At 43.9% G+C, this 24,504-nt stretch overlaps 1 protein-coding gene across 2 annotated transcripts in view; it reads right to left on the bottom strand.

Annotated features, from left to right (window-relative positions):
* Nucleotides 1-24,504, bottom strand: part of LOC124612615 (UDP-glycosyltransferase UGT5-like) — a 327,618-nt gene that overhangs the window by 193,166 nt on the left and 109,948 nt on the right. Inside the window, exon 2 of one of the 2 annotated variants that reach the window (XM_047140909.1) lies at nt 15,757-15,810. The exons of the other annotated variant lie outside the window; for it this stretch is intronic. The gene's annotated coding sequence lies outside the window, so the exon portion shown is untranslated. The remainder of the gene's footprint in view (nt 1-15,756; nt 15,811-24,504) is intronic. 2 annotated transcript variants of the gene reach the window in all.

The raw sequence follows: 24,504 nt of genomic DNA, 5'->3' as shown, positions 1-24,504 counted from the left end.
GATTATGAATCAAAGACGCTACCCCTAGACCAGGGGTGTACAAACCATACAAACATACATTATATAACAAATGTGTGACACTTATTCTGAACGCAGTTCTAATTTTAACATTAATATAACGCCCTTGTATCTCTTAATTTGGTAAGAACATTCGTGTAGTAACCTTCTACAGATATGAGTATTAAATGAAAACAATAAAAATAAAATAAAACAGTAATCGGGTTTCGAATATAGGCAGCAAAATTAAGAATCCGTTACTCTAACCACCGAGCCACCATCCCCCTTGATGATTTCGCGCGGTAAAAGGCACATAACGTACCTCGAAAACTGCGACTGTCTTTTCTTTTCATCTAGAAACGCTCGAATATTTTTAGACAACATGAAACACGTGTTCGCTTATTTTGACGTCTTTCACGGAGTGAAGTTTCCGTGTAATCAGGCGGTGTCACTTGGCGTATTCTTCTTGTGAGTGTAGAAAAAAGATTCTGCAAAATTTCAGTTCGCTTTCCTCGCACATTGCAGAAAAAAATATGAGTTTGTTCTATAGACATGGGACCAGAAACGCTTTTGGTGGATGTTAGAGCTTTCTACAACTCCTTGCGGTACCCATTAACCTACATCTCTACTCCAAAAGCCACCTTACGGTGTGTGGTGGAGAATACTTGTAGTAACACAATCATACTTCCATTTTCCTGTTTCTATTACGAAGGGTGTATAGTAAGAATGAGTGATGCTAAACCTCAGCACCAGCTCTGATCCCTCTGATTTTCTTATTCTGGTCCTTTCGTGAGATTATGTGGGAGGAAGTAATATGTTGTCCAATTCTCCCCGGAATTTCAACAGTAGCCCTCTCCGTGGTACATAATGCCTGTCATGTAATGCCTCCCACTAGAGTTTGTTGGAGCATCTTCGCACAGCTCTCGCACTGAAGGAGCCCAGAGACGAAACACGCCACTCTTCTACTAGCTCCAATCTGGTAATGGTTCCAGAGTGAGAAGGGATATTAGAGAATTAGCTGAGCAAGTGTTCTGTAAGTTACTCGTTTCGTGAATGAGTACTAAGGCTGTTCAGTTAGTCTTGCAACGCATTTACTCGGCCAATTTCGGTTGAAAAATGCAGGATTTGTTGTGAGACATCGTTGAGTATTCCCGCTTCAGCCTCTACAGTTTCATGAAGGTCCAGCAGGTGGCGGTGGTATGCGCAGCCTTCAAAATGGTATCTGTAACGGAGGTGCGTTCTAAGCAGAGAGTTTATTTTGGCGGAAAACCAGAGTATCTAAAATATCTACGGAGACCTGGCTGTGAACAAAAGCAGCGAGGGGTCTGTTATTATCGCAACAAAGTTACGCAAACCTGTCCGGTCTTCCGCGTGCCAGCCGGTCGCACACAGCTGCGACTCCTGCAATGCCTGAACGTGCGGACAGTCTCAGTGATCACACTCAAATACACTACTGGCCATTAAAATCGCTACACCACGAAGATTATGTGCTACAGACGCGAAATTTCACCGACAAGAAGAAGGTGTTGTGATATGCAAATGATTATCTTTTCAGAGGATTCACACAAGGTTGGCGCCGGTGGCGACACCTACAACGTGCTGACATGAGGAAAGTTTCCAACCGATTTCTCATACACAAACAGCAGCTGACTCGCGTTGCCTGGTGAAACGTTGTTGTGAAGCCTCGTGTAAGGAGGAGAAATGCATACCATCACGTTTCCGACTTTGATAAAGCTCGGATTGTAGCCAATCGCGATTTCGGTTTATCGTATCGCGACATTGCTGCTCGCGCTGGTCGAGATCCAATTACTGTTAGCAGAATATGGAATCGGTGGGTTGAAGAGGGTAATACGGAACGCCGTGCTGAATCCCAACGGCCACGTGTCACTAGCAGTCGAGATGACAGGCATCTAATCCGCATGGCTGTAACCGATCGTGCAGCTACGTCTCGATCCCTGAGTCAACAGATGGGGACGTCTGCAAGACAACAACCATCTGCACGAACAGCTCGACGACGTTTGCAGCAGCATGGACTATCAGCTCGGAGACCATGGCTGCGGTTACCCTTGACGCTGCATCACAGACAGCAGCGCCTGCGATGGTGTACTCAACGACGAACCTGGGTGCACGAATGGCAAAACGTCATTTTTTCGGATGAATCCAGGTTGTTTTTACAGAATCATGATGGTCGCATCCGTTTTTGGCGACATTGCGGAGAACGCACGTTGGAAGCGTGTATTCGTCATCGCCATACTAGCGTATCACCCGGCGTGATGGTATGGGATGCCATTGGTTACACGTCTCGGCACTTTGAACAGTGGACGTTACATTTCAGATGTGTTACGACCCGTGGCTCCACCCTTCATTCGATCTCTGCGAAACCCTACATTTCAGCACGATAATGCACGACCGCATGCTGTAGGTCCTGTACGGGCCTTTCTGGATACTAAAAATGTTCGACCGCTGCCCTGGCCAACACATTCTCCAGATCTCTCACCAATTGAAAACGTCTGGTCAATGGTGGCCGAGCAACTGGCTCGTCACAATACGCCTGTCACTACTCTTGATGAACTGTGGTATCGTGTTGAAGCTGCATGGGCAGCTGTACCTGTACACGCCATCCAAGCTCTGTTTGACTCAATGCCCAGGCGTATCGAGGCAGTTGTTACGGCCAGAGGTGGTTGTTCTGGGTACTGATTTCTCAGGATCTATGCACCCAGATTGCGTGCAAATGTAATCACATGTCAGTTCTAGTATAATACATTTGTCCAATGAATACCCGTTTATCATCTGCATTTCTTCTTGGTGTAGAATTTTTAATGGCCAGTAGTGTACTTCACTACACAACTGGACGTCTCCGTTGGTACTGCTGACACACTCGTCCACCAATCGGGGTACTCACAAGACGTGTGCTCGCTGAGCTCCTCGCAGACTTACAGGAGACCAGAAAGAGCAACGATGAAGCATCATCTGTGTGGAACTGCTTGTGCATTACGAGAATGATCGCAAGCACAGTCACAGGCGACGAAGATGGATTCATCAACTCTAATTGGAAACTAAACGGCAACAATGCGCCATAACATTTCTCCTCCGAAGAAAAAGTTCAAAGCTGCACCGTCAGCCGAAAGTCACGGCGACGGTCTTCTGGGACGTTGAAGGGGTTATTCTGTTTGATGTCCTCCCTCATGGTGCAACAGTCAACTATGAAATGTATTGTGTTAGCCTCAAGAAATTGAAGAAACTTCTTCAGTGGTTTTGTTGACACAAAAATGCAAATGAATTTCTCCTTTTCCACTACAACGCAGGGCCTCTCACAAGTCTATGTTCCTGAGAGCAGCACACAAAACTCCATTAGACGGGTCTTCACCCACTCTACACCCCGGATCTTGCACCTTCCATCTGTTTGGCGCAACTAAGGATGCAATTCGCTGGGCGCAGTACATGGGTGGTTGGGAGGTTATTGTTGCAGCAAGACGTTAGCCCCGACCTCGACCACTGTGTATCAGTGTACCAGAAGACCACATAAAACACTTCCTTACAACGACTGCCCCAAATGTGCTGCGGCTGCTAAGGTTTTAATTCGTGAGTGTATTCTGTATGCGGGCATACAGGCTCTCCCAGTACGGTAGCCTAAGGCAGTCGTATTGAGCGGAGATTATTAAAAATAGGGTTTTGTAGCTAAAAGAGTGGAGAATAATATGGCTTATTTTAATCCTGAATAAAACAAAGCTGCTTTCAGAAAAAAAAGCTACATTTCTTATTGAACGCCCCTCGTAACATTTCTTTTAAGATTCTTCCAGTCAATCACAACCTGGCATTACGTGGTCATTCCACTTTAGGAAGTCTGGGTAGTTAGTTCTAGTGTAGTGTGGTTCCTATTGTTTCTAGCGGGTAACCGTCAATAGCGCGATCTAACAATGCTGAAGCTCTTCGCCCACTTACTTGCAATAAATTTCATTAACTTATGTTCACAGTAAGTGCCAGTCCCTGCCTCCACTCTTTTTCTACAGCTCTCTGCAGTACATGGAGACACACAGAAACATCTTACACGGAACGTACGAATATAATTCGCTAGCAATGATACATCCCACTTTCGCAGTGAAACCCGGATGTGCCGATTTATCCCCGTGTTACTGCTTGAAGCTTCGTAGTTTCTGCAAAACGGGCACAAAGACACATCTTGTACAGGGTTTATATACATAAGAGATTTCAAATGCTACAAATTAAAGTCTAATAAGTTTAGGTTTGGAGAACAAGGTGGCCAGGTAATTGGTCCCCGTCTTCCAGTCCACTTGTCACAGAATCTATTGTGTGGAAACTATGAACTTGCCAACCTTGTCATGATTACTGAATGAGGTGCAAGTAGCCAGTAAAGGGAGTTGCGTGTTCCAGTTGCTTCAGCTGGTTCAAATGGGTGTGAAATCCTATGGGACTTAACTGCTAAGGTCCTCAGTCCCTAAGCTTACACACTACTTAACCTAAATTATTCCCACACCCATGCCCGAGGGAGGACTCGAACCTCCGCCGGGACCAACCACACAGTCTATGACTGCAGCGCCCCAGACCGCTCGGCTAATCCCGCGCGGCACTTTAGCTGGTACTAACTGTGTTTCCAACATGTTTTACTGCAGGGCTGAGCGGTTTTTGGTGTGCTAAAATGCGTAGTAACGAAGTATAGGGAGGAAAACTATTAGAAAATGGGAAAAGTTAGCCAGGTGCGTTAACAACAGAAAGCTATGATAGATGTTCTAGGATCTGTAGCACTGAGGATGCTGCTTCACGTGTAATACAAATGGAAGGCCAGAAGAACGATACATCATCTAAGAAACGGCACATGAAGAGCAAAAGTGAAAAGCGGTTCCCGCCGCGACCCTTCGCTGGAGGAAAGCATGAGTGTTGGAGAAGGGGTGGGGGGAGGAAGGGAGAAGTGCTGTAAAAGAAACGACATGGTCGTAACTACTCTATACCTGGATTAGTAGTAGTTCACGGGAGTGACAAGTTCATCATACCTATCGTTCAATTTCAAACAAGGCGATAATCATTATTACAGGGAATATGTTCGATAAGGCCAGTCACAGTTTCAGATCAAAATATTCGTTGATTAGAAGACATATCCCCAGCACAATTCACGGGAACTAAAATATTTTCGGTGGATTAATGTTGTAGGATCAACTGCAACTGAGGTACTAGATATTCAGATTGTTTATCTACCTTCAGAAGTTTAATCTTTCATTTTATTCTGTGTAGTAAAGTTAAGGCCCTAGCGGGTATTCCATCACTGAACATTTTTGGAGGAAGCCGATTGTAATGCAAATAATGAAATAAGTAACTACGATACCATTTTCACAGCTTTGTTGCATTCACCAAAAAACACTAGAGAACCGCGTCTGAAAATTTGTGTGGCAAAATTTGATCAGCCATTGTATCTGTAGGTACAAGATATTCTGTCAAGTCGACACTGAAATCCTAAAGCCTAAAACGTTACCGTCAGACTTGATGGATAGTATCTCCTAACGTCTTTCATGGGTGGAATAATTGTACAACGGAAGTAGCCTAACAGAACGCTATTACACCAGAATAAAAAGACAAACTTATTTGATTTAAATATTTATTTCCTATAACGTTATCCATCTTCTGTACTTCATAAATGACATTACTGACTTATCAGCACATCATCCTTTACAGCTTTAGTATCTTTCAACAGCTGTAAGGTGTTCATGTCATTTTGATTTTTGTATGTCACAATGTGCACGTCAGAGAGAGAGAGAGAGAGAGAGAGAGAGAGAGAGAGAGTTAAGTTACTGTTAAACAATCTTTGGTCCTGTCGTGACACAGTCTTTGTCTTTGCGCGGTTTGATTCACTCTTGGTTAAAGTGTGGTAGCTGATGGACATATACAGGAGAGTCGTTTTGACTTGTGATTGTATCTGCTAGATGAATAAATATTAAACTTCCTGCCAGATTAAAACTGTGTGCCCGACCGAGACTCGAACTCGGGACCTTTGCCTTTCGCGGGCAAGTGCTCTACCAACTGAGCTACCGAAGCACGACTCACGCCCGGTACTCACAGCTTTACTTCTGCCAGTACCTCGTCTCCTACCTTCCAAACTTTACAGAAGCTCTCCTGCGAACCTTGCAGAACTAGCACTCCTGAAAGAAAGGATACTGCGGAGACATGGCTTAGCCACAGCCTGGGGGATGTTTCCAGAATGAGATTTTCACTCTGCAGCGGAGTGTGCGCTGATATGAAACTTCCTGGCAGTATCCTTTCTTTCAGGAGTGCTAGTTCTGCAAGGTTCGCAGGAGAGCTTCTGTAAAGTTTGGAAGGTAGGAGACGAGGTACTGGCAGAAGTAAAGCTGTGAGTACCGGGCGTGAGTCGTGCTTCGGTAGCTCAGTTGGTAGAGCACTTGCACGCGAAAGGCAAAGGTCCCGAGTTCGAGTCTCGGTCGGGCACGCAGTTTTAATCTGCCAGGAAGTTTCATATCAGCTCACACTCCGCTGCAGAGTGAAAATCTCATTCTGAATAAATATTGATTGTAAAGGACAGAAGGAATAAGTATGATGTGAACACTGAAAGATGAAAGTAATCTAAATTTTGAATAGTGTAACTATTTTTGAAGAGAAAAAGTTTGAGGTAAGACTGCGCACCTAATTTGTAGGAATGGTTATTGTCAGCTAGTTAACATGTTCAGAGCTGAGGGAAGGACCACCCCACTTCCCTGAGTCATGCATTAACATATAAACTGATTAAGCTGTTTGGTTTTTATAGGAATTCTGTGTTAACACTGATCCCTTTTTAAATCATTGTTCACTTTGTTAAGCATAGCATGGTTCAGACCATTGTTATGTGCGAACATCACGCCAAGTTTTACTCTACATTTTTGAATACGTACTTCATTCTAAAATCGATGTCTTGCAATATCATTTCATGGGAATAGTTACTCTCCCCACGCCCCGGTTTATTATTACGCATTACCAGATGCAACAGTTTGAATATGTATTTAAAAACAGAAATCTAGCTTAGCAGCTGCGTCTTGCTGTTCGCTGCTGTTGTGCCTTCGAGAAATCTGCAAAAAATGGTTCAAATAGCTCTGAGCTAGGAGTATATAGAAGGTCTATACAAGGGCGATGTACTTGAGGAATATAATAATTCCAATCCCAAAGAAAGCAGGTGTTGACAGATGTGAAAATTACCGAACTATCAGTTTAACAGGACACAGCTGCAAAATACTAAAGCGAATTCTTTACAGACGAATGGAAAAACTAGTAGAAGCCGACCTCGGAGGAGATCAGTTTGGATTCCGTAGAAATATGGGAACACGTGAGGCAATACTGACCTTACGACTTATCTTAGAAGAAAGATTAAGGAAAAGCAAACCTACGTTTCTAGCATTTGTAGACTTAGAGAGAAAGCTTTTGACAATGTTAACTGGAATACTCTCTTTCAAATTCTAAAGGTGACAGGGCTAAAATAGAGGGAGCGAAAGGCTATTTACAATTTGCACAAAAACCAGATGGCAGTTATAAGAGTCGAGAGGCATGAAAGGGAAGCAGTGGTTGGGAAGGGAGTGAGACAGGGTTGTAGCCTCTCCCCGATGTTATTCAATCTGTATATTGAGCAATCAATAAAGGAAACAAAAGAAAAGTTCGGAGTAGGTATTATAATCCATGGAGAAGAAATAAAAACTTTGAGGTTCGCTGATGACATTGTAATTCTGTCAGAGACAGCAAGGGACTTGGAAGAGCAGTTGAACGGAGTGGACAGAGTCTTGAAAGGACGATATAAGATGAACATCAACAAAAGCAAAACTAGGATAATGGAGTGTAGTCGAATTAAGTCGGGTGATGCTGAGGTAATTAGATTAGGAAATGAGGCACTTAAAGTAGTAAAGGAGTTTTGCTATTTGGGGAGCAAAATAACTGATGATGGTCGAAGCAGAGAAGATATAAGATGTAGAGTGCCAATGGTAAGGAAAGCGTTTCTGAAGAAGAGAAATTTGTTAACATCGAGTATAGATTTAAGTGTCAGGAAGTCGTTTCTGAAAGTATTTGTATGGAATGTAGCCATGTATGGAAATGAAACATGGACGATAAATAGTTTGTACAAGAAGAGAATAGAAGCTTTCGAAATGTGGTGCTACAGAAGAATGCTGAAGATTAGATGGGTAGATCACATAACTAATGAGGAAGTATTGAATAGGATTGGGGAGAAGAGAAGTTTGTGGCACAACTTGACCAGAAGACGGGATCGGTTGGTAGGACATGTTCTGAGGCATCAAGGGATCACCAATTTAGCATTGGAGGGCTGCGTGGAGGGTAAAAATCGTAGAGGGAGACCAAGAGATGAATACACTAAGCAGATTCAGAAGGATGTGGGCTGCAGTAAGTACTGGGAGATGAAGAAGCTTGCACAGGATAGGGTAGCATGGAGAGCTGCATCAAACCAGTCTCAGGACTGAAGACCACAACAACAACAGCTCTGAGCACTATGGGACTTAACATCTGAGGTCATCAGTCCCCTAGAACTTAGATCTACTTAAACCTAACTAACTTAAGTGCATCACACACATCCATGCCCGAGGCAGGATTCTAACCTGCGACCTTAGTGGTCGAGCGGCTCCAGACTGAAGCGCTTGGAACCGCTCGGCCACAGCGGCCGGCGAGAAATCTGCAACAACCTTGTCAAGACGCGAGGTAAGTTGAAATTTTAATTGGGACCAGATAATTGTTTTACTTCAGTTGTGCATTTAACATAAAGACAAGTTGCATTCCGATCAGTTACAGTTCAGTTCATATTAGGTTCTGTTTAGTCAAAGTTTAGCAAATGAGTTTAAGTTGGATAACAACTTGTAAGGACGAAGTCTTCGGTAATAAGTAGATTTTATGGAGTATGAGGTAAAGTTGGGCTGAATTTCAGACAGAAGCAAATAATAATGGGGAGGTTACACAGTTATCAATTTTAATATTGTGCGCAGGGAAGCCAACGCATCAGTGAAAGAGGTCCAGTAAGGAGACAAAAAGTGTTATACTGCGTAAATAATAGACCTAAAGCCTTTTACGTCACTGGCAGTGAGTAAAAAGTGGATGACGTCAAAATATTGTTTTAGCGAATCGCGTAACTGTTATATAATAACGAGTTTTCACTATGTACTGTTTCAGACGTGTTCTTTGCTTCCAATGACAGCCATCGAATTTATCGTAATTTATGGTTATAGTGAACATAACCACTGCAGTGAGTATAGTAAAAGCACATGCACATGCTCCGTCAGATAAAGACACGGAAGGCTCAACGGTACCGACCGACCGCCCTGTAATCCTCAGCTGGCACGCATTACAAATACCTAAGTGCAGGGCATGTGGCCAGCATACCGCTCTCCCGGCCGTTGTCTGTTTCTTGAGCAGCGGAGCCGATAATTCTCAGTCAAGTAGCTCCTGAGATGGTTTGACAAGTGCTGAGTGCACCCCATTTGCCAACAGCGCACGGCAGACCCGGACGGTCACCCATCCAGGCCTCATGCCCGACAGCGCTTAAGTTAAGTGATCTGGCGGGAATCTGTTACCATTGCGGCAAGCCCGTAAAAGCACAAAAATGGCTCTGAGCACTATGCGACTTAACTTCTGAGGTCGTCAGTCGCCTAGAACTTAGAACTACTTAAACCTAACTAACCTAAGGACATCACACATATCCATGCCCGAGGCTCCAGACTGCAGCGTCTACAACCGCACGGCCACTCCGGCCGGCCGTAAAAGCACAGGCACGTTGAAATAATACTGTGTAGATGCCTAAAGTACAATTAGTATATTAATGTTGAGTATATGGTACATACTAATAGATCGTAACCATCCTGTAACAATCGTGTACTACTGAAATACAGAAGTGAATTCCTAACTTTGTACCTGAAGATGATCATCTAAAATGAAGTAGATAGTGAAAAGTTGATTAATTCAGCAGCCGAAGGTGTTAGTCACAATGTGAATCCTGCAACATATCACAGTTGCAGAGCATCTCTTGTCAAAAGTAAAACAGAAGCAGTCGCAAAATTCAAAAATATTGAGCAACCTCAAAGTAGCGAGCTATCGATTACTGCAGTTTCCATAAGAGCTTGTTATAAAACGATAGAATGGACATCAAAATCATGAGAGTAAAAACTGCAGAGAAATTTGCCCTGTTTGCCGGCCGGAGTGGCCGAGCGGTTCTAGGCGCTACAGTCTGGAACGGCGCGACCGCTACTGTCGCAGGTTCGAATCCTGCCTCGGGCATGGATGTGTGTGATGTCCTTAGGTTAGTTAGGTTTAAGTAGTTCCAAGTTCTAGGGGACTGATGACCTCAGAAGTTAAGTCCCATGGTGGTCAGAGCGATTTGAACCATTTGCCCTGTTTACGTTAATAAATGAAGATACCCTGAAAACACATCGGTTTCAAGTTATGTGCAAAAACAAAACAAGTAATCAAAAAATCTATATTTCTGTATTTATTTGTGTTTCCAGGGAGTATCCGAGAGGTTAAAGGTGAAATTCGGAGTAAGCACAGCAAGTGACATGAATCAGAAAATTTTCAGAACTTCTCCACACGTTTCCAAGCTTAAAAACCATTTCGTGGACTAACGCGCGTCGGCGTAAACCTTTGCACAGCACTCTGTCGTTACTGAGCAGTGGCCGGACGTGAGACAGGCAGAAAAACGTGTTAACCCATGCAAGACCAGGCGTCTGGCTTCAACTCTTACAGTGTCAGCTTATAAGAAAGGATAACGGCAGAGTGGGAGTGCGAGCAGTCACGGGCGGAGGAAGAGGGATGGAGAGGGGAAGGGGAGAGGGGGCGAAGACCAGCGGCGGCCAAGGCCGGATGGGCAGTTAGAAAGAAGCCTGGTGACAGCAACCGTGAATCAGCTGGCGACCGCTAGCGGGAGCAGCGCTTACATAACATCTTTTACGGGGACCTCTGTGTCCTACACCCAGCTACTACTGTCGCCGCGGCTTAAGACGTACGCTGTTCCTATGGCGCAGGGCTTCCCAACCTTTTCAGCTGGTGGACCCCTTCTTCAGTCGAAAATCCATGGCGGACCCCGAGTCAGTCATGAGCACAGTAACTTTAAATTTCAGAGCGAAACCCATGGGATTTGAAAGCTTCTTAATGCAAGTTCCATGTTCCCAATGACCCCCCTCCCTCCACCCCCGAAGTATCAATAGTCTTTGGTTTAGAGGTGAATGAAAACAACTTGAAGGTCAAAAATCGACTTATGAAATATGTAGTGCACTGACAAAGCAAGTTTAACATTTAATGATGCCTGGGGCCGCATACGTGCCAGTGAGCGCTGTGATTGGTCGACAAAGCTCGCTCCGCGCGTGCGTAAAAGCTTTCAGTGCATCTACCGCCGCGAGCCGGCGCACAAACGACCCCCGTATTGCTACGAAACAGTCGATCAGAGAAGCCGCATTCTCCGACACGAAACTGTGTATGCGTTCACACTTAGGAACCGCAAAGGCTGCTTGAGAATACGACCTAAAGTAAAACTACACGTGTTTTTCACACGAAAAAAAAAATAGTGATGAATTTGATTTTCACATTTTTATTCAATACTTTTACTCATTATTTTACACGATTTGGTGAAGGGTGGCCGCGGACCGTCTAGAAAGAGCCGGCGGACCCCTACGGGGTCCGCGGACCACACCTTGGGAAGCCCTGCTATAGCGCTTTCTTCCCATAAGGGTCTATTTTCTCAGTCAGCTGGTAATATAAACACTTTATCAATGTTACTCTTTAAAACAAACGCAACTCAGTCGGTCACTGCAATTGCAACACCAGAAAATATTGCAAATAACGAAATTTTACGTGTTTTACACAAAGAGTAGTAAGAAGAATATACACTACTGGCCATTAAAATTGCTACACCACGAGGATGGCGTGCTACGGGCGCGAAATTTAACCGACAGGAAGAAGATGCTGAGATATGCCAATGATTAGTTTTTCAGAGCATTCACACAACGTTGGCGCCGGTGGCGACACCTACAACGTGCTGACATGAGGAAAGATTCCAACCGATTTCCCGATTTCTCATACACAAACAGCAGTTGACCGGCGTGGCCTAGTGAAACGTTGTTGTGATGCCTCGTGTAAGGAGGAGAAATGCGTACCATCACGTTTCCGACTTTGATAATGGTCGGATTATAGCCTAACGCGATTGCGGTTTATCGTATCGCGACATTGCTGCTCGCGTTGGTCGAGATCCAATGACTGTTAGCAGAATATGGAATCGGTGGGTTCAGGAGGGTAATACGGAACGCCGTGTTGGATCCCAACGGCCTCGTATCACTAGCAGTCGAGATGACACGCATCTTATCCGCATGGTTGTAACGGATCGTGCAGCCACGTCTCGATTCCCGAGTCAACAGATGGGGACGGTTGCAAGACGAAAACCATTTGCAGCAGCATGAACTACCAGCTCGGAGACCATGGCTGCGGTTACCCTTGACACTGCATCACAGACAGGAGTGCCTGCGATGGTGTACCCAACGACGAACCCGGGTGCACGAATGGCAAGACGTCATTTTTTCGGATGAATCCAGATTCTGCTTACAGCATCATGATAGTCGCATCTGTGTTTGGCGACATTGCGGTGAACGCACGTTGGAAGCGTGTATTATTTATCGCCATACTGGCGTATCACCCGGCGTGATGGTGTGGGGTGCCATTGGTTACACATCTCGGTCACCGCTTGTTCGCATTGACGGCACTTTGAACAGTGGACGTTACATTTCAGCTGTGTTACGACTCGTGGCTCTACGCTTCATTCGATCCCTGCGAAACCCTACATTTCAGCAGGATAATGCACGACCGCAATTTGCAGGTCCTGTACGGGCCTTTCTGGATACAGAAAATATTCGACTGCTGCCCTGGCCAGCACATTCTCCAGATCTCTCACCAACTGAAAACGTCTGGTCAATGGTGGCCTAGCAACTGGCTCGTCACAATACGTCAGTCAGTACTCTTGAAGAACTGTGGTATCGTGTTGAAGCTGCATAGGCAGCTGTACCTGTACACGCCATACAAGCTCTGTCTGACTCGATGCCCAGGCGTACCAAGGACGTTATTACGGCCAGAGGCGGTTGTTCTGGGTACTGATTTTGTCAGGGTCTATGCACGCAAACTGCGTGAAAATGTAATCACACGTCAGTTCTAGTGTAATATATTTGTCCAATGAATACCCATTTATCATTTGCACCTTTTTTTGATGTAGCAATTTTAATGGCCAGTAGTGCACTTTTTGTAGATTTGGCAACACCAGCTTTGCCTCGCGCGTCACCTATTTATTGCTGATACAACACATTCTTCAGTCCGCGCTCTACATTCTTATAGCATTACACCTGCTGTGCTCTGCAGAAGTAAACAGTGTTTTTATTGCTTCTGTACGTCCAGTGAAACAGTCTGTTAAAAAAAGATGTATGTTGACTATATTAAGTATGGATTAACAGTTATTGAAAAAGACAATGTTCAGATGGCACAGTGTCCCATGCGGCATAATGTCCTCGGCAACGACTCATCGTAGCCTGCGAGTCTCGAACGGCTTCTAAGAGCAGCTCACTCGGCGTTGAAAATGAAATCAAAAGACTGTTTTGTTGGAAATTCCTTATATCGTATGAAACTGGACTCTATTGGGATCTTTCGGCAGGAAAACGAGAAATTTATTGAAGAACCATAAAAAATTTCTCTTTTAGCAGGACAAAACAGAAAGCTTCGTACTAGTGGTGAGATGTTATTCAAGCTATTTCTGAGAAGATAGCCAGCGAAAAATGAACAAGATGTCTCTTTCAGACAACAGTGTACAACGTACGATCGAGGAAATTGCCCTGAATGTGAAAGAACAGCTAGTTAAAAGACTGTAAACGTCTCAGTTTCTTACCTTGCAGTGTGATGATTCTACTGATACTTCTCAGCATTATCTCTGAACAGCGTACTGCCGATTTGTGGCCGAGAAGGAAATAATGGTAGAACTATCGGTTTTAAAAACTTGGAAACATCACAAAGTTCTGATATACTTTCTGCCATTAGTGAATTTTTGGTTCAAAATGGTTCGTTTTGGGACAGTTATGGGATAGTGTACAGACCGAGCACCAGCCATGTTAGGTTCACGTTCTGGCTTCCCAAATATTGCCACAGGAAAAAACTGTAATCTTATTGGCTCTCACCGAAAGATCTTTAGCCATACCCTAGCTCCTAACATTTTACCTGAGAAACTGAATACTACAATGAAAGGCCCTATCAGTGTAGTTAACAAAATTACATCAACTGCTGTGAATACTCGTTTTTCCGAGTCCTATATAACGACCTCAACACTGAACACCCATCTTTACTCATAGACAAGTTCGGCGGCCTTCTAAGGGCAACATCTTTCTATTTCTTTTGAGTCAAGGGAAAGCTGAGCATTCATTCATTGACGACATTTTTATATTTTCCTTAGCATACTTGCAGACTTCTTGGGAACCATAAATAATCTGAATTTGAAATTACAACGTACACAGAATAATGGATGCCAATGATGCAATAAGGGGCTTCTTGGAAGAGACACAACCATGGAAGTGTGACCTGCATGCTCCCATTACTAACTTTTCACCATTAGAAGGAATGTACGGACCCTGAACGGCGCGGTTATCAGCGTTTTCGTCATTCTCTTGATTCAATCAATTCAAATAACTTCTGTATAAGCGAAGTGCCATGTCTATGAGTGCAGAGTTATTGTCAGTGAACACCTGGAACGTCTTCAAGAGGAGTTTCAGTCTTCAGAAGACTGGCAGTGCAAATTATTACGATCATTCTTCACACTAATGTGCATGCACTTCCTGATGAAACGCAAGAGAATGCAACTGGAACTAAAATGTGATTTCAATAAATGGTAATGGAAGAATTTTGGGCCAATTTGCTTCCTATTTATCCAGGAATTGAAAAGGACGGCAAAGAAGTCCTCGTACAACTCTTATCTACATACCTACATGTGAGATCGGATTCTCGACGCTAGCCATCATAAAGCAAAATGCTGCAGTCGCCTGAACGTGGAGAGTGACCTTAGATATGCTTTAATTAGTTTGAAACCGAACATTAAGGAGCTGCTTGAAGAAAAACAATTTCGTTTCGAATGAAAGACAACCCACAGTTGTACTAATTATGTTTACACTAATTCTTGACCATGGTTTCAACTATAATAATCTAGCCTTCTTCAGAAGTCATAAGCTTTTAAAAATGAAAAACGTCTTAGCCCAGCGGCTGCGTCACGATCAATAAAATAAAATAACTTAAACAGACATAAGCGTTTCTGAAGAAGAGAAACTTGTCAATATCGAGTAGAGATTTAAGTGTCAGAAAGTCGTTCCTGAAAGTATTTGTATGGAGTTAGCCATGTATGGAAGTGAGACATGGACAATAAACAGTTCGGACAAGAAGAGAATACAAGCTTTCGAAATGTGGTGCTGAAGATTAGATGGGTAGATCACATAACTAATGAGGAGGTATTGAATAGAATTGGGGAGAATAGGAGTTTGCCTGGGTGCGATAACTCACGAAAACGGCCCCATCGAAGAGATGACAGACCTAAGATGACTGAAGGGTATCTGTTTTAAGGACGGAGGGGAAAAATGTGCCACGAAAAGCGCCATGGGGGAAAAAAGACCTCTGCGATACTCTGGGCAGGTAGAAAAGCTACTGGCGGATTTGTGTCAGTTGCGACAGCTCACGCTTGTATGTTAGAAAATGTTAGTGGAGAGGTGTTACCGTTGTAGCTGGTCTCCGGCGATGTCTACTGGGCCAGCTGCAGCGTCAGCGTACCTGTAACATACCAAGTCATCATCTGAGAGGTCGGTTTGACTATAACATCAGCTGCTCGTTGTGTACATCTACATCTACATGGTTACTCTGCAATTCACGCTTAAGTGCCTGGCAGAGGGTTCATCGAGCCATTTTCATACGACTACTCTACCATTCCACTCTCGGATGGCGTGTGGGAAAAACGAACACCTAAATCTTTCCGTTCGAGCTCTGATTCCTCTTATTTTATTATGATGATCATTTCTCCCTACGTAGGTGAGTGTCAACAAAATATTTTCGCATTCGGAAGAGAAAGTTGGCGATTGAAATTTCGTAAATGGATGTCACCGCAAAGAAAACCACCGTTGTTCTGGTGACTGCCACCCTAACGCGCGTATCATACCAGTGACACACTCACCCCTGTTGCGTGATAACATGAAACGAGCTGCCCTTCTTTGCACTTTTTCGATGTCCTCCGTCAATCCTACCTGGTAAGTATCCCATACCGCGCAGCAATATTCCAGCAGAGGACGGACAAGTGTAATGTAGGCTGTCTCTTTAGCGGGTTTGTCGCATCTTCTAAGTGTTCTGTCAACAAAGCGCAGTGCAGCATTGCAAGGGGTTTGTTTATGTCTTGTGTGTTCGGCTTCCCTGTTTGTGTCGGCTAGTTGGCTGTATGAGTGCAACTGGCGGCGCCAGTCGAATTTGCTGTAACGCAGGGATGCATCGACATTGTGTTATAAACTGACATTGTGTTCTTTGAGTGCTTCATTTATGTCTTCGATGGGCGGTTGATATTTCCCTAAGGAATAATGTTTTTGGGCAGTTATGCTTCCAACCTGTGGTCGTGATCGTAGTTCCCCGAGATTAAGGAAGAAATAGTTCGTCTCGAGTTCTTCTAGTGTCGTGTTCAGTTTTTTTTAATACCACCACTAGAGTATCGAGACGGAATTCATTACGTTAGTCCGCAGCAAGTGTGTACCTTGGAGCGTTGCCTATGATCCGTAATACCTTGTTCTGTATGACCTGCAAACGGCGCAGAGGTGTTGGAGATGCCGAACCGCAGACTGGAGCTGCATATGTCATCAGAAGTCCGATAAATGTCATGTACTTGGCCCTCGACACCCGCCTATTCAGTGCGATTTGCCTGTTAAGGAGAATGTTCGGTTGCCTGAGGCTCGCGTGCGCTTTGTTGGCGATGTGTTGTAAGTGGCCTCTACACGAGTGTTTCTGATCCATCCAGACACCGAAGTACCTGTCTTTGTCATGGAAATGCATTGTGTGTGTGTGTGTGTGTGTGTGTGTGTGTGTGTGTGTGTGTGTGTGTCAAATTATCTGTCCACAGTGCCTTTGGTTGTGCAGTTCCATCCGTCTGCGTGTAAACAAAGCTGCCTCGTATTTGTCGACGTTCACCTTGATATGCCACTTCTCAAACCAAGGATAGACAATTCAAAAGAATATTGTCGGTAGTCGTGAGTTTGATTGTTTCCTTCCCGGGTTCGATTCCCGGCGGGGTCAGGGATTTTCTCTACCTCGTGATGGCTGGGTGTTGTGTGATGTCCTTAGGTTAGTTAGGTTTAAGTAGTTCTAAGTTCTAGGGGACTGATGACCATGGATGTTAAGTCCCATAGTGCTCAGAGCCATTTGAACCAGAATACTGCCTAGGGGTACTCCAGCTTGAATACCATTGTTGTGTTGATTGTTTGCCTTCAATGTCAGTGTCGAAACTTCTGTTTGTGAGATATGAATGCATGAGACAGGGAAAGGACCCTAGTTGAGTTATGGATGCGGTCGTTGTGCCAGAGACGATCGAAGACTTCGTCGATGTCTAAGAACGCAGCCCCCGTTGCTTTGCTGGCGTTGTAGCCGTCTTGTTATGTGTTCTACTAGACGGAGGAATCCTTGCGTTGGTCCGGTCTCAGGGTGTCAATGTTGATACAGCGCACAGGTAACTTGAAAAGTATTGATGTAGATGTAGGGTAAGTCTAAAGACCGATGACTTAAAATATTTGCTTGGGTATGCCAGACTGATGATTAGTGCTTCAAATACTAGCACTTTGACCTTAACCTGCTGTACCTTCTGCGAATTCTCTAATCTATAATTGAGACCTGTTTTAACTCTGCTCTCTTCATTCATTCATGCTGATGGAAAACAACGTGTGGTGGTGCATTACATACCCTCTGACTCTAAACCTGACGTCACACATGGCGTTCGGTGGGGCGTCGGGATATATTCACCTCAAAAATGTATTCTCATAACCGGCCTCGCTTAGGAAATTACCTCATCTATGCTAGAGGCTCCCAGCCCCAGCTCCAGATTTCGAGACGGGCAAACTCCCGAACAGTAGTTTGGTCGAGTTAGTTAGCGGCCGTACGGTAACCAACGTGAGGGAATGAGACACGTGAACAAGTGCTCCCTGAGAGGACATTCCGTAGTTTTAGCCGCTTTGATTTATTTAGTCTTTTATTGTTGCTTCTAAAAGCTATATTTCGTGGGTGACCTTTTAGAGAACATTATCTGCTGATGATGCTACGATTGTGGGCCAAACCCAGAATCTCAATGGAAATGAAATTTCCAGATCTTGCCTTATGAATATGTAAATAGTGTAGGGCTGCAGCATTTATGTATTGGTTACTTTAGTTGCGGAGATACGACGTTTTCATCTTCAATAGCTAGGGATGATTACAATCCTCGATACGATTGTTAAAAACTAATGTTATGTTGGTTCACCTTTATTTTACGGATTATCTTCTATATCCCACACAACGTACGTTATTTTACAAAATAAAACTTCCGAGCTTGACCACCATGAACTAAGAATGCAAAACAGATGATTAGCAACATGAAATAATTATTCAGTTGTTTCTCGCTTTTTAAGAGGACAGTAAGTCACAAATATGTTCGCCAAGGTACCACCGCCAAACATACTGTAGGTCCTTCAAACGCTGAAGCGATTGCATGGGACATTGCATAATAAGCAGTTTCCTTTGTGGCCAGAAACAAGTACCTACGGTTTGGTACCCACACTGATCACCGGATCTGACTCCCATATGACTTTTTCCTGTTTCCTAGAATGACAAGGGAGCTGAAAAGCAAGTCAGTTTAGGTCGCAGAAAATATGAAACAATCTCTGAGAATACTACGTGGAATAATTTCCTTAACAGTTCCTATCAGTGGGTGAAACTTTGTATCAAATTTAGGTCTACTATATTCAAGGTGATACAATTGTGTTCTTATGTTTAACATAAAACGGTTCAGCTGGCTACCTGAAAGAACACCTTTAGTAAACTCTCTCCATCCACCTTACATGTATTCCTAATACATCATATGAAAGAGATCTTTTGAAAGGTACACAGTACATCCCCCGCGGACGGTGTTGTAAACTGTGACGATCAAAGTTTCGTTCCCTTCAGTATACAGAGAAGACTACCGCCTGAAAATCACCACTCTTGTTGTTTGAGAAGCGATAAGGAGTACGTGGTCTGGGGTTTGGTGCTGTACGCGCTTTGCTGTACGTGCTTCGTGGTCAAACAGTGATAGTATTTCCTGGGATACCGCAGTTTTGAGTAAGAGACGGTTGTATAATTTTTTTCAGAATGGAAACCTAACAAGAGTGTTTTGCCTAGAAGGCAAAGGGAGGGGGGGTTTGGGGGGGGGGGGGGGTAGGGAACTTTTGCCTGGCTACGCCAATCATCTATAGATTTCCTTTTACGTGGTGATGAGAATAATGTCTTGAACGTCGACCATGTTGACCTTATAGAGGAACAGATTGTTAATAAATTGGTCAAGTTTTAATAAATTCAACATGAAGCTCAGATAATTATTTCGAACCTACTTCCCCCTAATGTAAACTAACCCGCTCAATGCACTTCAAACGGAGATGCAAAATAATTTCTTGGAACATACTCGTGTTGGGCAAGCAAAAATTTTCTTTCACGCGTTGTCAACCGTCTCTGAGCTATCAGGCCACTGACAAAGTCTCAATCATAATAAATTATTAGGTCGTTACCAAACGTGCCTCTTTCTACGGTGCACACCGCAGGAATATATTTCCAGTGAGCCCGTGGACGCGAAGCTTTTTCACTGCCCCCCACCTCCCTCTATTTTTTATCAGTACTACTGTTTCGATTCTGGAGATCATTTCGCTAAAAGGATGAAGCGTATTTGATATGAGAAGCAGACGGTCTAATTATTTTAAAATTCCTGCGCTTTCGACAAACGGAGTCTGTAACGACACGAGGGCTATTCTAGAGTTTTTGTCAAAGTTGGTGCTGATTCACTGACGTCATTCCTGGAAAAATATGTGACAGCAACAAGGTGCGACAGCAACATTCAATTTAACTTATTTTTGCAAGGTTCAACTATTTTGTTCCGCTTTGCATTCAGTATGCCGGCCAGGTGTTTGGAGTTGCTGTGTTTCGGTGTACACTTTTGAACAATTTCATAGAGACTTACAAAAATCTGTAAATCCATCTCCTACGATTACGATGTTTCGTTGGTTTCAGGGATATGAAGGTCTACGACTGTTCGGGCACCCGTCAACTGCCATTAACGAAGAAAACTCGTTCCAAGTTCAGAGAATGTTTGAAGAGGATGTTCTATCAACGAACTTAGCCTATTACATGAAATTCTCTCTCAGATGTTATGAGACTGTATACTTTCTTTGTCAGTAGCCCTACACAGACACGGCAGATTCACTCAATTTAGCCTATAGTGAGACGTTTGTGGAAACTTTCAAGGGACGCTGATGGCTCTACTGGTGTTTCCGGGTCGCCCTCTGCGCTGACCAGGAGCTCACCAGGTTTCCCGTGGGTTCATTAGTTTTCAAACTGGAATAATTTATCTGTTTGTGTTTGCCAAATAATTTATGCGACGCATATACGTAATACGAGATGTGGTTTCTTTGTAGCTCCTCTCTTCAGTATCTAATGGGTGAGCAACAGAAATTAATACGAGGATGGGAGTCGAGTGCGGCGAGTGGCAAGTTATAATTTTTTTTCAGGTTTACTTTTACTCAAAAATTTTAGATCGCCTGCGTACAGTTAGAAGGGTTATTAGCAACGTTCCGCCGCACAATGTATACGGACAACATGCACAGTGTCAACAACATTTTGAAACTGAGTGTACCACCGGTCTGTCAACGATCACGCGATGTCTTTGTCGACAAACAGCTGTACGTTCACTGTTCCGCTGTAACGGTATGTCAGAAGCGTTATATCGGGTGGTTACAATTGAAGCGCAGCTTCTCACTGAGGTGTAGCTCGGGCTGTAGTTACCGTATGGCAGCGACACTTAGTAGATATTCTAACGCGTCAACGCGAACCGATTTACGCTGGAAAATATTAGTTACAATTTTGGCCAACAGGTGCAAATCCGGAGTACGTGAAACGCCGACGAGATGCTGTACAGCGCCAATTTGCATCTGGAGGCTAAAATTGGAACTAACTTTTTCCAGCGTAAATCAATTATGTATGAACGCCATAGCATCTCTACCAATTTTCAATGTCTTACGGTAATTACAAGCCCACACTGGACCTTCCTGGGTACCCGCACTTAAATTGTAGTCGCCTGTTACATGACTACAATTAATAACGAAATGGAGGAATAATGGATATTTTGTAACTGGTTGGTGGCTCTACAGAACCGAGTACAGCCATTCAAAATTTAGTCGTCACATTTGTACCTCTGGAAATAACAGATGCTTGACAGGAAGGCTCATTAATGTTCAGTGCTCTGTTCGTTTCCGTTACGAACTGAAAGTAAAATATATAAAGGAGTGAAGGGATTGAAAGAGCTGGAGTCAACAGATTCCAATGGGGATCAGTCTTGTGTGCACGCATCACGGTGAATGCAGTGCATATATTATTGTTCCAAGTTATGTCCAGTTACTACGCGAATGATGTGACGTATTATGAATAATTTTGTTTATCATTATGCGCTACTCCCTAAAACAGAATAATGAGGTATGAGGGATATTACAGAAAAGCGGGATGAATTATGTGCCAGTCCGTGGGAAAATACCAAAAAACAACAGCAACGAAGAAAATTTCAAGAGAAATCTGAAGAAAGATGTGAGTAATAACTGGCAGTAAACGTAGGCTTTGTTTAAAGAGCATGGTAGTTGAAGATGCACAGCAAGAGAAAGTATTGTTGGAGGCTAGAGCCCCACAAGTACAGTTTAGTGTTCAAGTACAGATTAATGGTCTACATCATTATTATCTACGTAATTATTACTTCATACAATTAACTGAGAGTGGCTTAATTCCGAGAAGTAAAAAGTCACCGCCGTTTAAAAATGTTAAGCATCTAACTCTAGCGTACGAAAAAGAGGCTCATTCTCTGAGCACCAACATATATATTGATCCCGCAAGCACTTTAACTCACAAAAGACACGGAATGATAACTAATACAACTCAAAAAGACTAGTGTGTTTCGCTGCGCTAGTAAGAACAACACAGCAATTTCTCAGTCAAGATTCATATTAAGTTTCGAAGAACAGTAAGTTTGATCTTAAATCTTCATGACATTTAACAGCTCCTCCATGCATGGACAACTATAGCCGTATTTAAACGAGGTTGAGATCTGGAGCACCGCTGAGAACGATAACAGCATGAACCTACTAATGCTCTGAAGAAGACTTCCATTCTCGGGTAACAGTTAGAGTGTAGGATTACCTAAAGTCGTCTGCGGTACGGAGTGAGGAAAGAGGCTTTGCTCTGATGGGAAAGAGTTTGTCTACTGTGTCGTTTGCATCACAAGAGTGCTGAAGCCACACGCGAACAGGGAGAACAAGAGAAAGAGAAAAAAGGCGGAGCCGAGAGACAGACACACACACACACACACACACACACACACACACACACACACACAGAGAGAGAGAGAGAGAGAGAGAGAGAGAGAGAGAGAGAGAGAGAGAGAGAGAGTTGGAACTGGCGACATGCCCGCAACTTAATGTCAAAGACCAGAATAGACAGCGTCGTGCGGTAACTGGCCGGTATTTCCTTCCATTCTGTGTGTCTCTTTGCAAGGGCAAAGTACCTGAGCATTCCGTAAAAAATTATAGATTTTACGAAAACTTTTTTTAAAGTGAAAAATACAACTGGCGAAACGTGCTAGTGTAGGTTCGTTAACATATCGTTACCCTGTAAATTAAGTTTGTTCTGGAGATTATCTACACAGATCAAAACACAGCTTCCTCAACGGAAAGGGCTTCCCATTGTTAGAACTTCAGGGGATTCAGAGAGAGAGAGAGAGAGAGAGAGAGAGAGAGAGAGAGAGAGAGAGAGGGGGGGGGGAGGGGGGGGCAGTGTGATTCTTCCAAATGTATTTTCGTTTCCCGATGAAAGAGAATGTGTGAATTGTAAATACATCGTGAAAATCTGTATGCCGTAATGGAGAACATGTAGCCACAAACTCGGATAAAATTACAAGCTTCCGAGAGTATAACTCTTCTTTCGGGACGGCAACTGGTGATTTAGGTGGTTTTGTTGGTCGTTTTGGGGAAGGAGACCAGACAGCGAGGTCATCGGTCTCATCGGATTAGGGAAGGACGGGGAAGGAAGTCGGCCGTGCCCTTTGAAAGGAACCATCCCGGCATTTGCCTGGAGCGATTTAGGGAAATCACGGAAAACCTAAATCAGGATGGCCGGACGCGGGATTGAACCGTCGTCCTCCCGAATGCGAGTCCAGTGTCTAACCACTGCGCCACCTCGCTCGGTGGTGATTTAGAGGTGACGGAAATGCAGAACTGTAAGTAATAAGTTGGTGCTAATGACGATCAACCCACGGATGTTGCTAATATCATGATGTAAAATTATCACATTCTTCCCTGTGTCGCTCGGCATCAAGACGCTCCACCTGCGCGCATTAGTGATTGCAAAGCCCATATATATCTACTTTGACTGTTGACACTCTAATATACTTGAACTCCTTTATGAGTCCAAGTAATTTGAACCGTGGCCCACAAAACTTGTCTGTTCAAACACGACTGTTTATACAAAGAGTTGTTATTCCGGCCATATGAACTTGATGTGCCACCACTGTTTTGTGCAGCGGTGGAAATTATCCAAACATTCTGTCTCTCACCATTACCGCCACCGTCAAACGGGATTCCATAAACACACGCATACCAAATAAGCGATCTTCCAGAACCAAGAAGAAACAATGCATCACTACGATACTGTGCAGGCTAAACTGTGGCGGACGACACGAAAAAACAAGAGGAATACTTGGGGCACAAGGGATCGCTTAATGAATGTGAGGACTTCCAAAGCCAGCATGACGTGTTGCACCTCAGTTCCAGGGATCTCGCACAAAGGGACCAAGGATGTCTAACATCGCACTGCAGTGTTGTGGAAGCGACCGATACGACGCTGCCAGGTACTTGCCTGCGGTTACCTCACTCTAACAGCTGTACACCACTATGTGAGTTCCTTCAGATACTGTGGTATAGAAATTGTGTCCTGTTGAGGTATGCAGTAGTGGATATGAGCATGGGTCCAGTCTGCTTCATGATACTGTCTGACTACACAGGGACTATTGTGAACGACGATCTACAACATATCCAGTCTATAGTTAGCAGCTCATTCCACCGATGTAAACCCTACAGAACACGCATGAGACGCTATAAGGAACATCTACATCTACACGACTACTCTGCAGTTCACGCCTAAGTTCCTGGCAGAACGGTTCTTCGGACCACCTGCAGACTATTT

The sequence above is a fragment of the Schistocerca americana genome, chromosome 4 (assembly GCF_021461395.2).
Source record: "Schistocerca americana isolate TAMUIC-IGC-003095 chromosome 4, iqSchAmer2.1, whole genome shotgun sequence".
In the NCBI taxonomy this organism is placed as follows: domain Eukaryota; kingdom Metazoa; phylum Arthropoda; class Insecta; order Orthoptera; family Acrididae; genus Schistocerca; species Schistocerca americana.
This window is presented reverse-complemented; position numbering and strand designations above follow the sequence as displayed.